Below are 14,303 nucleotides of genomic sequence, written 5' to 3'. Positions count from 1 at the left end.
TCCTGTGTCCTTGAGGTGTGACTACTCATATGTGCTCCACATGTAGTTAAGTCAAAAATATGCATTACTGGACTTTACAGAGGTCTGTGCATTTTCCTGTTACTTTATGGCATTTGGCAAAAAACAAAGTATATTTTCAACTCAAATAAATTAAACCACAATAAAAAAACAGTTAAAATCATTGGCTGACTAAATCTTTATTTACATTTTATTAACTGTTTAAAACTGTTTTATTTTCACATATTAAGCTAAAATTCGTCCACTCTTCAATGTCAAGTCTAAATAAAATTAAACCAGTCCCCAAAAAGAAGTAAAAAATATCATTAACATTTGCGTCCTCGAGAGGGCGCTACTCCGCTACATTTGTACTACCATATCCGCACTGAACGTCCCACTGACGCTAAAAGACAATACGTGCGACCAATCACATATCAAGATCTAATACAGTAATGGCTCTAAGCCAATGGGAGCTTGCGAAAAGATGTTTTTCACTGTATGGGGCGGGCCTTAGTGGATGATGGATACGTCTGCTTTGAGCCCTCGCCAAATCTTCGGTGTGGACTGTAGTTGAGATTTTTGGAGGCTGAGGTAGTGGGACATTCGCTATTTTTTGGAGGAGAACAGAGCACGAGTCCACATTTGGGAAAGTCTCCTCATACGCATCGTTGGAGATTAACAACAGGTAACGAATAATTTGGCCTCTTTTAAATCACGTGATTTCTACATCAGCTACTGCAGACGATTCATCGCGTTTTGGGGGTATTTTGTACGTAATATATAGGTAGCGTACTTAACCTGCGCAAGTACCTATTGTAACCAGACGTAGTTGTTCTAACAAGGCAGAACAAACACCGCGTTTGTTACTGAAAGGTGTTATTTAGAGTTCTGGTCATACCTTCGCTGTGAGGCGCTTCATGGCGCCTATCTCCTTCCATATTATCCCTGTTATCACCTAAGCTACCTTCATGCCCCTTGCTCCTCGCGCGCGGATGTGTTTAGGTAGTTAGCATCAAAGATTTTGTGAAGCAGGTAAAAACCTGCCTAGCTTACATTGATTATCTAAATGAATAGACCGAGTTTCCTTACTCGTGGTAGCTGCATTGGGTTTTAGTTAGGTGAATGCTACCGCTGAGGTAACGGTAACTTCACATTAACGGTTGGTTCGTCTAAACACGCCATGGTAATCGTTGACTATTCAAACATCCGGCTCCGTTTTTGCGGGACAATACGTGTAGCTCCTTCCTGCCGCTAAGTTAACAAGTAGTATACGGAGATTTAAAAACACCACGCTGTTCAGAGTGAGTATGCAATTACATTTTCTTTCTATTTTTTCTCCAGTCATTTGGCTGTGCTGACATGTGCTTTTAAAACCGTTTTCAAATAACTGGTATTTGTTTGATATAGTTTCGTGTTCGTGACTGGTTCACAAAGCTGTCTGGGAAACGCAGTCCACGTTGTTTGTTTACTGCATTTCAAAGAGGTTTTTAACCAGGGGTTTTAAACATAAGGCCCGGGGCCAGCCGGTCGTTTGGACAGCTTTGGAAAATGTGTAGGTGGGGATAAATTTTGAACTTCATCAGGCTAAATACCCTCCTAGTGGTCATTTAAACAACTTTAAAATACTTAAGTAAAAGATAAACAAAAAAAGTTCACGTTTTTTCACAATCCACTGTGGAATTTTCTTTTTTTTAAATAAATAATTAAATTATTTAAATTAATTACAGGACACTGGACATTTAGTTACCAGTTAACTTTTTGTGCAGTTTTACACATTTATTTCTTACAGTTTAGACTCAAAGAGATGTGTTGAAAGACTTCTTTCATTTACTACATGTAGAAAAACTGAGAGGTACTGTTGAAATTCCACTTTCATTACTTTTAATTTCAATAACCTTATATGGCCCAGTTAATATAAAGTGAGTATGTTGCACATGATGTAAAATGAGCTTGACGTCTCTGGTTTAGGCTATGTTGGCTTGACAAAATACAATTGTTGCTCTCATGACCAGGATATTAAAGAAGAAGTGCTATTGGTGTAGTAACATAAATCTGTCTACATGCAGAACAGTACTTGTGTTTCTTATTTGCTTTCTAGACAACACCGTAGAATCTGTGCTTTGACGTATGGGAAGGACGTAGCTACTTTACAGACAAATGCAGGCAGACTGGAAAGAGCCAAGATTGTGCTGACTTGTAAAAACTCGGTGGCAACTAGCAAACGTATCTGTTCATGTCTGTGTGTTCAGTGCCACTGTTAACATTAATGAAGTATGCTGCTTTTCTAGAAGTTATTCTTTAAATGTCTCCTTTTGATCATAAAACACATCCAATATATCCACGGCTATCTGTGTTTGATGTTTCGAAGTACCACAACTTTGAGCAATACACACTGACTAATATTAGGACATCTAGCCATGTACTTGGGTTCCTAAGTGTCACTCTTAAATCTAATCATACGCCATAGTATGTGATGTCAAGTACCCATGACCTTAATCAGCGCCACTCTGCTTGTGGTGTTCTGCTCTCTATGTGAAAGGAAGCTAGGTCAGATAGTAATGAAGGACATCAGGACAGAGATAAAGTCATGGACAGTAGATAGTCCCAGGCTGTGCCCCTAATGCATACACTGGGATCAAAGGCCTAACTATTGTTGTTTCTAAAAGTAAATCAGTTTATTTCCCGGGCTGCAACAGTTGTTGTACTTCCATGTAGCTGTGAAGTTTTTTTCATTCAGTGCAAAGATTTTTTGTAGGCTAGAGAAGACTTTGAGGACTTTAGAGCACAGCAGGCCAATTCTGCCCTTTCATAAATATTAGTGTGGTGACATACCACTTTAGATTCTCAATAGATTCAGGCCTGCCTAGTTGTAGCTGTTGTTGGCTAAACAGATGGATGCAGTGTCATTGCGCTCACAAGCTAACATAATGGTGGAGGTGGGAAGCTGTTGATGTGATTCTTATTTCTCAGTGTGGTGTAGGCCATAGTAAGTGTAGTCAGTGATAGCCCTGCTCGAGAGGTAGGTACATTCAAAACAACCAACCACTAACTTTTTCTTGTGGGTCTCTCAAACATCACTCGTTAGTTATTTATTTTGACACTCACCAAAGACATTTTGACCTTACGCAAAATGAAATTTACCAGAATGGAGATAATTTTTTTTTTTTTTACCAGTTTGTTTTAAAGTGCGTTGTAATTGAACAAAGCTTAAAATGCATTTTTGTTTATCAGACGTTTCTATAACTATTGATATGCAGATCAATCATTCTTTGTGCCTGTTTCCAGCCCCCAAAAAAACCTTGTGCAGGGCAGTATGAGGATCTTTTAATTTCATTTATTTATTTATTTTAATTTGGAAAAGGGGACCTGATTATACTTTAACATATTGATACATATCCATGTGGGTTGCGTGCAGAACAACCAGCATGTCTGGCTTTTCTTCGGTTATTTAAAAAAAAACAAAAAACCCCTATGTGTGGACTCTGATGATGCCGCACCTCATTTGACTTGGCATCAGTGTTTATTCTAATATCATGAACAGAACGTAGATTTTCCAGTAATGTCGTTTCCGTTGCTATGTATCTCTGTTTGAAAACAAAGAGCTTGTTCAGTCCTCATGCACACAGCTACTGTACATTAACAAGAAGAGTTTTTGGAGCTACCTATCAGCTGAAGATTTTCTTATGAGACAGCTGTGTTCTTAGAATTAAATGCAGTTTCTGAGCTTCTGTTCTCAAATTAAGAACGGACACCTATACAATTTAATCCAACCTAGTACAACATCAAAAAAGCAACTGAGGAAATAAAATATTATTGTATTTGGTGATGCATGTTGTTTTGCTTTGCAGGTGTTTAGGTTATTGTTGTGTAGCAGCACATGTTGCGCACTTAGAGGCAAGTATAACGTTTCAGTTTTTAAAGCTTTCATGATTAGCAGCCACAAAGCCACATTTTAATGGGATTGTGCAGTGGAACATATATTAGTCCACATTCAGTATAAATTTTGGTGCAGACAGGAAGGACAATGTTTTGTAAGCTGTAAAGGGAAGCCCAGAGGCAAGCGTGTCTGTTTCTGGGGTGTGTTTTTTCCTGTCAGGCTCCTCGCTGCGTGTATAGTTTTATCTATAATCATCGGTGCCATGTTCATTGTCAGGCTCTCAGGATGTGCAGAACAGTGGCAGCTCTGTCAAACCCACTAATGAGAAGCCTTAATTGGTTGTTCTGGTGGGAGAATCTGCTCATTAGATCTAGCTGGAACTTAACTCTGAGCTTGCTGGAGTGCAGAGTGCAGAAACCTTGCATTTCCTTTGGCTTTTGTTTTTGATTGTGTTTTTTTAGCTGCTTCCGCAACCCCTGTGAATATCTGTATTGTGCATTCTGTGTCAGTTTACACCCCTAAAACCTATTTAACTGACCCACATTGACATCAGTTAGTACTAGCCCACTTCAGTATTAGATGCATTAGATCTGGTAGCAAATATAATAAATTGTACACATTATCGATCCCCTACTGTTATCAGTTGCTTGCTAGCACCTCTCTAATAAGCAATCTTACTCTTCACTTAGGATGGGTGTACACAAGACTCAGGGGAAGTAAGCATTTTTTAGATAGTCACTGCAAGTTGAAAGGCGTAATGAAGGAACACTGACACATGTAGTGAGGAAGTAAGAGTCAAACACAAGAGGAGAAAGAGGGTGAGAGTGCCAGAGAGAGTGAAAGATATTGCTTAACCATTCGGAAAGGCTATGGGAACATCCATGTGTGTGTGTGTTTGTGTGCTTATGTGTGTTTTCATCCTGACCCTGTGGGTTCAACAGAACTCGTCACATCAACTCAGACGCACACAGATAATCCTGCTGTCCTTCATCAGTTTGAATGAGTTGTGCCGTGTTGTTTTTATAAAGTAGCATATATTGGGGGGGGGCCTTCACACATCCAGGTGACTGCAATTTTCTTACCCATTTTCCAGTGAATGAAAGTAGTTACTATAACCACAAAGCACACTCTGAGGCTTTCATCTTCTCCATGAGTGTAATGACATTTGGGGCAGTCACAACAGTTATTAAGGTGAACATATTGTACAGTGTGGCAGTCAGCCTCCACAGGCAGGTATTATCCTCTGTAGCTTTCACAGCCAGCAGGCACCACAGGACTCCGATTCACACAGAGAAGATCACAGAGGCACGGATGAATGGAAACTGTAATGCAGTGTTCAGCTTATTACCGCCACAGAGACGGTGAGTAGAGCAGTGTGCGGAAGGGGAATGAGGGATGGAGAAGTAAAGGGCGTGTTTGAAGGAGAGGGCAAAATGGAAGAGGGTAAGGTGAAGTCGTTTTTTTGAGGTTTAGCCACCTAAATGTCAAAAACGTCACATTTTCTTTTCTTAAATGCAAGCGTCCCTTGTAGTAGAATGGGACGCCCTTGTGTTGAAGGGCAACATCAGAGAAGAAAAAAGAAAGGGCAAACTGCCTTCCCTGGCAAGTGTCAAGCTCTGAAAGAAATGATAAAATAAAAACAGAAAGAGAGCGTGGGCCTGTGGATCTGGCCCAGAGCCAGACATAGTTAAAAAGAGATTAATCAGCAGAGGGTCACATTCTCAGAGAGAGGCTGAACAGACCAGAGGCAGTGGCTTCATCTTTTGAAAGCCACAGTTTGGGTCACAACACAAGACAGTCTTGGCACTGAGAGTATCAGCTAGAAAAGGCTGGTAATATTATGTTCTTGATACTGATATCATATCTTGCGGCATATCCTCAGGATTGCTTCCTGAAACTTGACAGTTGAAACTTGAAGCTTTTTTCAGGTTAATCTTCTCAGGGATCACTTCCATCATCTGTAGTTAGGTACTCTAAAAATCTATTCAATGAAAAAGTATAAAAGGCAAGCAAAGTAGCATAATGCATGATGACCTAGGGCTGTGTAAATAATCTGAACATGGATTAAAGAGTACTGTTATATTAATCATCAAATGTTCATTTGTTTATTTCTGTGAGTGCAGCCACACTAACTTGTTCTCATTAGCAGCCACTGACATGCTCTGGAGTTTGTAAAACATTTTGGAAAGAGCGTATTGAACCCATTGACTGTGAATTTGTGGGAAACTAACAGAAAGTAGGGTCAGTAGTTTTTCTCATTAGCCAGAAGTATTTGTGACAGAGTGTGGTAGTAAGGAGCTCAGAAACTGGCAACGAACAAAAGTCAAACATAATACCCAGTTTGTACATAAATATTCAGGTAATGAGACTTCTAAAGTCTTAATCAAAGTTATTGATACTTTGCTGTTTAAATTGAATCTGCCATTTTTCTTTCGGGATCTTAATAATCAAGACTTATCTTGACGGATGTACATGGTGAGGACTAGTTGACAATGTCTGTTTGTGTGCATCTTTGTGACGTCAGCACCTACTTTTTCTGCTAGCTATGTGCCTGCAGTCAAGTTTCTGTATACAACTTCACTAACTTCAGCATGACTAACTTCACTAGCAAGTATCTCTGCTCTCATTAGTGATGTACCTGTCATATTTGCCATGTACGAAAGAGTCTTGTTTTAGTTGCCAGCCTTGACTCTAGTTGCCCCCACCCTATATGTTTAAAAGTGAAATAGTACTGGGTCCACTCTAGTAATACAGCCTAGTATATTTATACATGAACAGTATATTTATACATGAACCTGACCCATTCAGATGTTGTTAATGTGGGATCTGTGGTCCTATGCTGGTGTACATTTGTGTAGGTCTTTGGCTATGCAAACTGAAGGACTATGGGTATCCAGGCATGTGTGGTGGGAATGCTGATTGGTTGAAAAGTTTGTTTGAACAGGAAAGAATGATGTTGGAGTTCACCGCATAGAAGGGGGCGGAGACAGCATGAGAAGCACAGACAGTTGTTTTTACCATTTGAATTTGCATCACGACAAAGAAGTTCATTGACTTTTATGACTTCTTTGTTCTGTTTGGCAGGGGCTTCACCATGACTGTAGAAAATATGGATGACCTCATAGGTTACCAAAAGTGAAGCCAAAACATGTCAACTGCCTCTGGTTGTTTGGCTATAGTATCGGTCATGACCCCCGACTCCTACGTGTTAGCTAGCAGGTCCTGCAATTGTGTGGTTTCACTGTTGTACAGGAAAGGAAGTGGAGCCTTGTTGTCAATCATCTATACAGTCAGTGGGGCTAAGTTAAAGGACCAATAACAGTGCAAACACATGTTTAGAGTGTTTAGAATATCCCACTGTACTGGATGTTTTACACGATTTTGACACCGTCCCCCTGGTGACAGTACACTACTACAACATACAGATGATGGTCCACAAAGGAGGCTTAATGGAAAAGACGTCTGAAAGTGGCGTCAGAAATTCATAAATACATGTTGTTTCAAACTTTGTTGCACTTGCTTTTCTGCTAGCTACCTGCCTGAAGTGAAGTTTCTTTATACAAGACACCATCCATAAATTCTGGAAGACAGCTTATTACTATAGTCCTCAAATCTGACGCATGTAAATCCTAATGGAGTTTTAATCTTTAAATCTTCTTTAAAATGACATATTACCCACTTTTCATAGTCTTGGGGATAAGTGTTTTTTTTTAAAGCCCATAATATGACCCTCTTATAAAGAAAGAAACAGAGGTCCTTTTTGACATGTAGCCTTTGTGTCATACTGTACTAGCAATGACTGCCAAAATATTACTGTAAGGGAAACAAAACTTCTGTATGACATAACACAGACACACATGAATGTACGGATGTTTTGCTCTGAGTAATTTCCTGTTTTGTTTTTTTGTTTTTTGTAATTTTTTGTAGATTTGTGGCAGTTTCTGATGAAAGTAGGATACGTTAAACAGGTACTCAGGGAGATGTGTAACCAAAAATGCAAATTAAAAGATAGAGGTATGGGAGATTGGTTGGAGGGGGAATCGGGAAGAGAGTTACTTCCTGTTTCCTGGTTGGAGGTCAGAGGTCACTGATCTGAGATTTAGCTGAAATAAAATGACTAAATAATCTGCGGGGTTATGTCATTTGCTTGGACAATAAGAGATGGTCACATAAAGATGTGTGACTATGTGTCTTCACTTTAAAGGCAACACGGCCTTGCAGTAATTGAGAAAATGGCACAATGTTCTGAAATTGAGGACATCTTGCAGTGTTCACAAAAGGGATGGCTAATTTTAGATTTCAGGGTTAAGGTTAGTAGTTACGAAATGAATGGCAGGGAGCTGTGATGGTGGTGTGTGCTCATGTTGCAGTGGTCTGAATGCTCACTGTAGCATGAATGGAGAACATGCTGATTACTCCTGACGAGGGCTGCTGATTCTTTTACTTGTCGGTCACTCTGTGGATAATTGTCTTTCCTAATGCACACAATAGTCTTTTTAGTCTATAAGTGATCATAAAATACAAAAAACCCTCTCAACACAGTCCAAAAACTGCTTATTTTATCTGAGCAACTCAGTAAAACTATGCTCTTATTAGTATGTGAAGAATAAAAATCGGCAAACATATGTAACCAGTATGTGTGCCAAACAGACTAAATGGTTGAGGCATGGCATGTTTTGGTAGTTTTCTGACAGACTGCAAGGCTTTTGGAGTCTTTCTAATCAATACTTGATGAGCCGTGCATCCTCTTTAGGCTCTGGCAGAGGACTAGGATGTGTTTCGCTCCATCTAAATCAGCTTGCCACACAAGGCGACCGTAACAAAGAGCCTTGATGACCATGAAGTCATTTGTTTTGCCAGAGCACCTGTTGTCACCACCCTCTATGGGATATACATTGCCATAGCAACACCATACCCACAGCTTGTTGAGCCGCGCAGTTTCACCGTGGGTTTCGCTCTCTTCATCTTTCACTCATTCTTTATCACCTTCCAGCTAATGCCTACCTTTTTCCTCTCTCCCTTTCCGTCTTTTTCACCCACCTCCCCCCCTCTCTTACACACACAGTAAATTGTATCTCCTCTCATGTGCACTTGTGTGACCCACCCATACTTTCTCCCTTTGTCTCTCATTCACACAGACTGGGCACTTGCGCCTGACTGCTTTAATCGCTGAATAGGGGAGTTTAGCATTTCACAATAGCAGTTATGAGCTGACCCATTATTCTCACCCCCACACAGAAAGAGAGGCTCAACCCGGGAAGAGTAGATGCATGAAAAATACCATATAATATGATTAATTTATTGCATCGTTAGTCTGTGTTATGGCATTATTGCATAATTTTTGATATGTCATGATAATAAAGCAATAAATGAGACAATATTTTCATTAGTTAGTAGTTAAATAATGCCAAAAATGACAGCACAAAAGCCTTATATTCACAGGTTGCAGTTTCTAAATTGCTTAGGCAATGCTGCTTCAACCCCCGTATAGTAAAAGCATATTCCTGGTGTTTCTAAGCATTGTATAAAGAAAATATAATTTATACGTATGTAAATGAAACCCTCAAGTAAGTATTATTTGCAGGGGCATATAACATCCATAGACAGAGGTAATGGACTGAGAACTAGCACCTGTTGAAGAGTAGAGTTTAGTACATGAGACTTGACAGTAATGATATAGTGACTAAAGTAATGACATAGTATTGGTCACTTAAGAATTACCCAGGAGGTGAATTTTCATTTGTTAAGCTCAAACCAAAAGCAAAAAGGCATCAAGGAACAATTGTGTCAATGCCTGTGTTTATTTCAAGCCAGTGAGGTTGACATCAGGTGTAGTTGAAGAGAAAGAGAGTTGGGTGAAGGGATGACTGACAGACCGGCAGGGAGACTGACAGACACACAAACATAAACAGGGATTATCCTCTGTGTAATCCCCAGTTTGAGGGTCAGAGTGCAGTGTACAGAAACAGGCATGTTCTGAATTTTCACACCAGCAGTATGTGTGTACATCTGTGTGAGGGTGTGTCAGAGCGCAGTAGTCATCACACACTCAAAGCTCGTGTGTCTATTAGAGATGCTGAGAGTATGTTTTTACATATGTGTAAGAATCTGCTTTGTGTGTTTGTGTATGCATGTGTCACTGGATGGCAGATTGACAAATCATACAAGAGAACGGCAGAGATTAGAATTGTGTATCTGCTTGGTTATTTCAAAACAGGGCTCTGTAACTATCAGCTGTTCGGCTGTGGCGGAATAGTTTGGAAAGCTTTTAGCTTGTTTGGATGACTCGGAGCGATCTGCAACTTTTTAATTCAATAGGCACAACTGCATGCAGTTCCGTTGATTTCCAGCACTGTGTGTTTTGGACTCCATTTGACTCTGTCAGAAACAAGCTTCGCTGCTCAGTGAAATGCTTGAAAACATTTCTCAGTGCACAGCAAGACAACGGAGTGAACCACTCATTGACTCAAACAATGAAACAATGCAGCTTTGACATGAAGGTAGTCATTTTGCATCTATGTAAACAAGTTTTACATGTAGATAACACCTCTGAAGAGTTTGTAGGTTTTGTAGCAGCATTGTGTCTAGAAAAACCCAGCTCAGCATTTGAATGATTGTTCTGATATTTTTTTTATTGACATTCATGGTGCCAGTGTGATGTATCCCACCTACTAACAGGCCACCAACAGGCCAAATTAAAAAATTATTCACTGAATTATCTCTACTTAATTATCTTATGAAGCAGCTAGAATATATGGTGCACTCACCATATTTTAATATACGTTGTTGCTCTCATAAAAGCTCCTCCTTGGTATAATTTGCAGTGTTTCTGAGTTCAAATAGACATAAGAAGAATGTTTTTGCCCCTTTCGCCTGGCAGCTGTGACAATCATTCAGCTGGTAGACATGAAATGGACATTGTAGTATTCAAGAATTCAGTGTGAGAACAAATCAAGAAACGGGCCCTTTGTTCATCCAGCACTACAGCAGCTGATAAGGGGAAAGCTGGAGGTTTGTCCTCTGTGCTGTGACAAAGTCCTCTGCAGTAGAAAAAAACCTTTGACGGTCAACAGATGCTGCAGACTTCAAGGTAGTATTTAGCTAGCTAGTTTTGGCTAAATGAGGAATCTGGTTCTCACTGACGTTCCACTATATGTGCGTATTTGGGTCCGCTGCCCAATAGTGCTGCACCCCTGCTTCCACCTCTAGAGACCAAATCTTTGAAGGTACTATCTGTGCTGCAGAAAATAAGTTTTCAAACACTTCAGGGATTTGCGCTCTTATGGGTGAAGGATCACCACTCTGGCAGCTTTTTCTGATTTCAGCTTTTAGGGTTTGTTTAATTCTGTTCAATAGGAATAAAACTAAAACTTTTTGTCATCATAGTGACAGAAAGTTTATGGTTCTCAGGACCTCAAAACTAAACAGCTGTGATTATTATTTTCATTTTAAATTAAGTTTAGATTGATACCTTGATGAAACAGTAGGTCTCAGGGCAGTTATCCAGAATATTCAGTCAGCATGTTGAAGATCCTGCCAGGAGTGTTCTAGTAATCCAAAAAAGGATTAATAGGTATGAGTGGGGTTTTTTTTGTCTTTGCTTTTTTTAAAAATACAGAACTTTGTAACTTCCTGACATTCACCGAAATGAATGAAAATAATGCTAAGGATGCTATCAGGGCCTAGAAATGAGTTTGTGGAAAAACAGTATTTATTATTATCATTATTATTATTAGTGCCATGTATGGATTTTAACCTGCATGGGTAGAAGTTGGCTGCTGGTACTCCCTTTGCTAGCATTAGCTGACTTCTACCCTTTTAAGTTTTACTTTTACTTTTTAAATTTAAGTTAGATTGATAGCGAAATTGTGAACAACGACATCCCGATGTTCTATGTTCCCTATGTTAGATGCTTGCTGGATGACCCAATGACATTTGCTACCACTGGAGAGATGTTCATATCAGCAAATTGATCTAAAGTGAAGGCTTACTCTCTTTACTCATAGTTTTTTAGAAGCGTCGTGCACAGAGCTTCGTTCGCGTTGGCTGACTAAACCCGAAACACTCGCAACCATTTTACTTACTACATTTTCGTGTACTGCTTGCCGTCTTTCGTAGGTCACCGAGCTCGCTTGAATGTTCATTTTTGTACCATGCACGACAATATATGACCTCAGTTTCATGGTGGTATTAAAAATTATACGATCAAAAATTTTAAAGTCTGTAATTCAGTAATATTGCCTGACCATATAAGTCAAGTACAGTAATCACATGAAGAGGTGGAAAAGTCTTAAGTCAGTGTGTCAGTGTATCTGTTGCAAGTTGCAGTCTTCCTCATCTTTCAGAATCTGCCGAATCTGAGTAACTCTGCTTCATAGATGCATGCTTTGTGTTTTTCAGTGGTAGTATCATTGGAGGGTTGCTGTTGGTTCAGTGATGGTGGGAGTAGGGGGAGAAAAGTAGCTGTTGCGGTTGTTGTAGGTCCAGCATGAAATATCAGCTGCTAGTCTGATGTGCTATGAAACGGGTTTAGACACGGTCATAATCTCTATTGTCACGTAAGCTCCGTCCACTAATCTGTATTTTTGCTGTGGTAATCTCTTGTCTCCATGGGGATTTATTGTTGTAGAGCATGAATGCGGTTTCCATGGAAACCAGTTTGTCCTCTTTATTCTTTCAATTATGGCCCATAGAATCAGGAAGCGGGGTATGTTTTTATATTAGATTGAGGCTTGTCATATCTACTTTAGCAGATGAAAGTTAACAGAAATGTGTAGGCACTAGGTCGACGCTCTCTTTTCTCTCTTGTTGTACAGTTTAGCACCCACGCCTGTTTCAGCCTGTTGTAAATTTTTATTTCTTGGCCACAGTCCAGGCCAGGAAGTTGTCGTTACTATGATGACAACCCTAAAACCCAGTCAGACAGCAATAAAGTTGTAAGTGGAGAAGAATGTGTGTGTGTGTGAGTGTGTGAGACTCATGTGACAGCAGTCTAGTGTTTAAAAAGTGAGAACACTAACTCCCTACATGTGCGCATGGGTAATTTGGTAGAAGCAGGTAACGTAGGAGCATTTTCCTTGGAGATGTCGCCAGCATTAACTACTCTTTTTTTTCCTTTTTCTTTGTATTGTATATAAAATGAAGCTGGAAGGTTTGGCATTCTAAGCACACAAAGTAAAGGCTTAGTGTTTTAGTGTTTCAACAAAAGATTTTCAATATGAAAGCGAGAGAAAGACATTTTTTTTCATGGTTTTTAAAATGTCATTGTTGGAAAGGAAGATGCTTAATTTCCTTTAGTGATAAACACTGTGAAGGAAGGAAGTGAAAGATTGTGAATTGATTGAAAGTACAACTTTGTATGAGCTTTTAGGCATGGTTTTCATGCCAAAAGATGTGAACAACAGTGTTGTGAAAATGCAGTTTTCATGCTAATGTCCATTAGTAATCCAGCATAGTAGGCATGTCTGTGAGATTGTTCGCTCTCCCTCTCTCTTTCCTTTTTGGATCCTTCTTCAGCCTATCTCCATTGCTGCTCTTTTCTCACACACTTTTCTTGACTATCTCCACCCCCTACCTTCCCATGCTCTCTCATTTTCTGCCCTCATTTCTCTGAGCAATCGTCCCGGGGGAAGCAGAGCTCTGAGGGAAAGAGAGGAGAGGATGTAGGAGAGAAAATGGCAATGACATTTTGTAGGGCAGGCATTTGCTAAGAGGTGGGAAGGGAAAGGAAAACGAATAGAAGAACAGAGGCAGAAAAAGTAAAAGAAAGTGCAAACAGAGGGTAAACAGAACGTCAGAAGAAGGAAGAGAGTTGCAGGGGGGGAAAGAAGGCAACAGAAACAACAGTAGGTAAGGTCATTAGTTCGTCAGTTAATTCAGCCATTCAGTCAACCGTTCATCTGTAAAATGAGAGGTGTAACAAGCTGAGTGAGGATTTTTATTATTGGCAGATTTCTACTGCTTTGATGGTCTTGTGCAGATCAATTAATTGAAGGAAGGTCACATTAAAGAGATGAGGCTGAATAAAATCAGAAAACCATATTTCTCTCAAGTGTGCAGCTGGCAGTGCTGTGTCTGAGTTTGTGTTTACAATGAATCTGCAGGCTATTTGTGCCTTTTTAGACATCTGGGTTATTTGAACGCTACTAATTGGCTGTGAAATAGGATGAAATGTACCACAGCACCCAAGCATTACAGTACATGCCTCTAGACAAATTCTGCATGAAAATCTCCTTGATGAAGCAACAAAACACATCTTCTGATGATTGCTTATACAGGAGTTTATGACTCAGAGTGTTTAACCCATATTTGACCCCGTTTATAAGAAACTTGGTCACAGTTTCCTGCCATAAACTGTCAAGTGCGTATATATGTCTGTGTATTTGAAGCGAGATTGTAATGTCACTGGTGTTTTTATATGGACTGTGGG

At 39.8% G+C, this 14,303-nt stretch overlaps 2 protein-coding genes across 19 annotated transcripts in view; one reads left to right on the top strand and one right to left on the bottom strand.

Moving 5' to 3' along the window:
• itpkb (inositol-trisphosphate 3-kinase B) overlaps window positions 1–986 on the bottom strand; it is a 41,368-nt gene extending 40,382 nt beyond the window's left edge. Inside the window, exon 1 of the mRNA XM_076873761.1 lies at window positions 896–986. The gene's annotated coding sequence lies outside the window, so the exon portion shown is untranslated. The remainder of the gene's footprint in view (window positions 1–895) is intronic.
• epb41l2 (erythrocyte membrane protein band 4.1 like 2) overlaps window positions 508–14,303 on the top strand; it is a 50,188-nt gene continuing 36,392 nt past the window's right edge. For 6 of the 18 annotated variants that reach the window (XM_004542036.5, XM_004542034.5, XM_076873757.1 and 3 more), the window contains exon 1: window positions 514–682. The gene's annotated coding sequence lies outside the window, so the exon portion shown is untranslated. Of the gene's footprint in view, window positions 683–1,106; window positions 1,299–13,503; window positions 13,724–14,303 lie in introns of those variants that run through there. The other 12 variants (XM_076873759.1, XM_004542046.5, XM_004542040.5 and 9 more) reach the window with 6 other exon arrangements.

The sequence above is a fragment of the Maylandia zebra genome, linkage group LG15 (assembly GCF_041146795.1).
Source record: "Maylandia zebra isolate NMK-2024a linkage group LG15, Mzebra_GT3a, whole genome shotgun sequence".
NCBI classification, from domain to species: Eukaryota; Metazoa; Chordata; class Actinopteri; order Cichliformes; family Cichlidae; genus Maylandia; species Maylandia zebra.
Note: the sequence above shows the minus strand (reverse complement) of the source record. Positions and strands in the feature narration are given on the sequence as shown.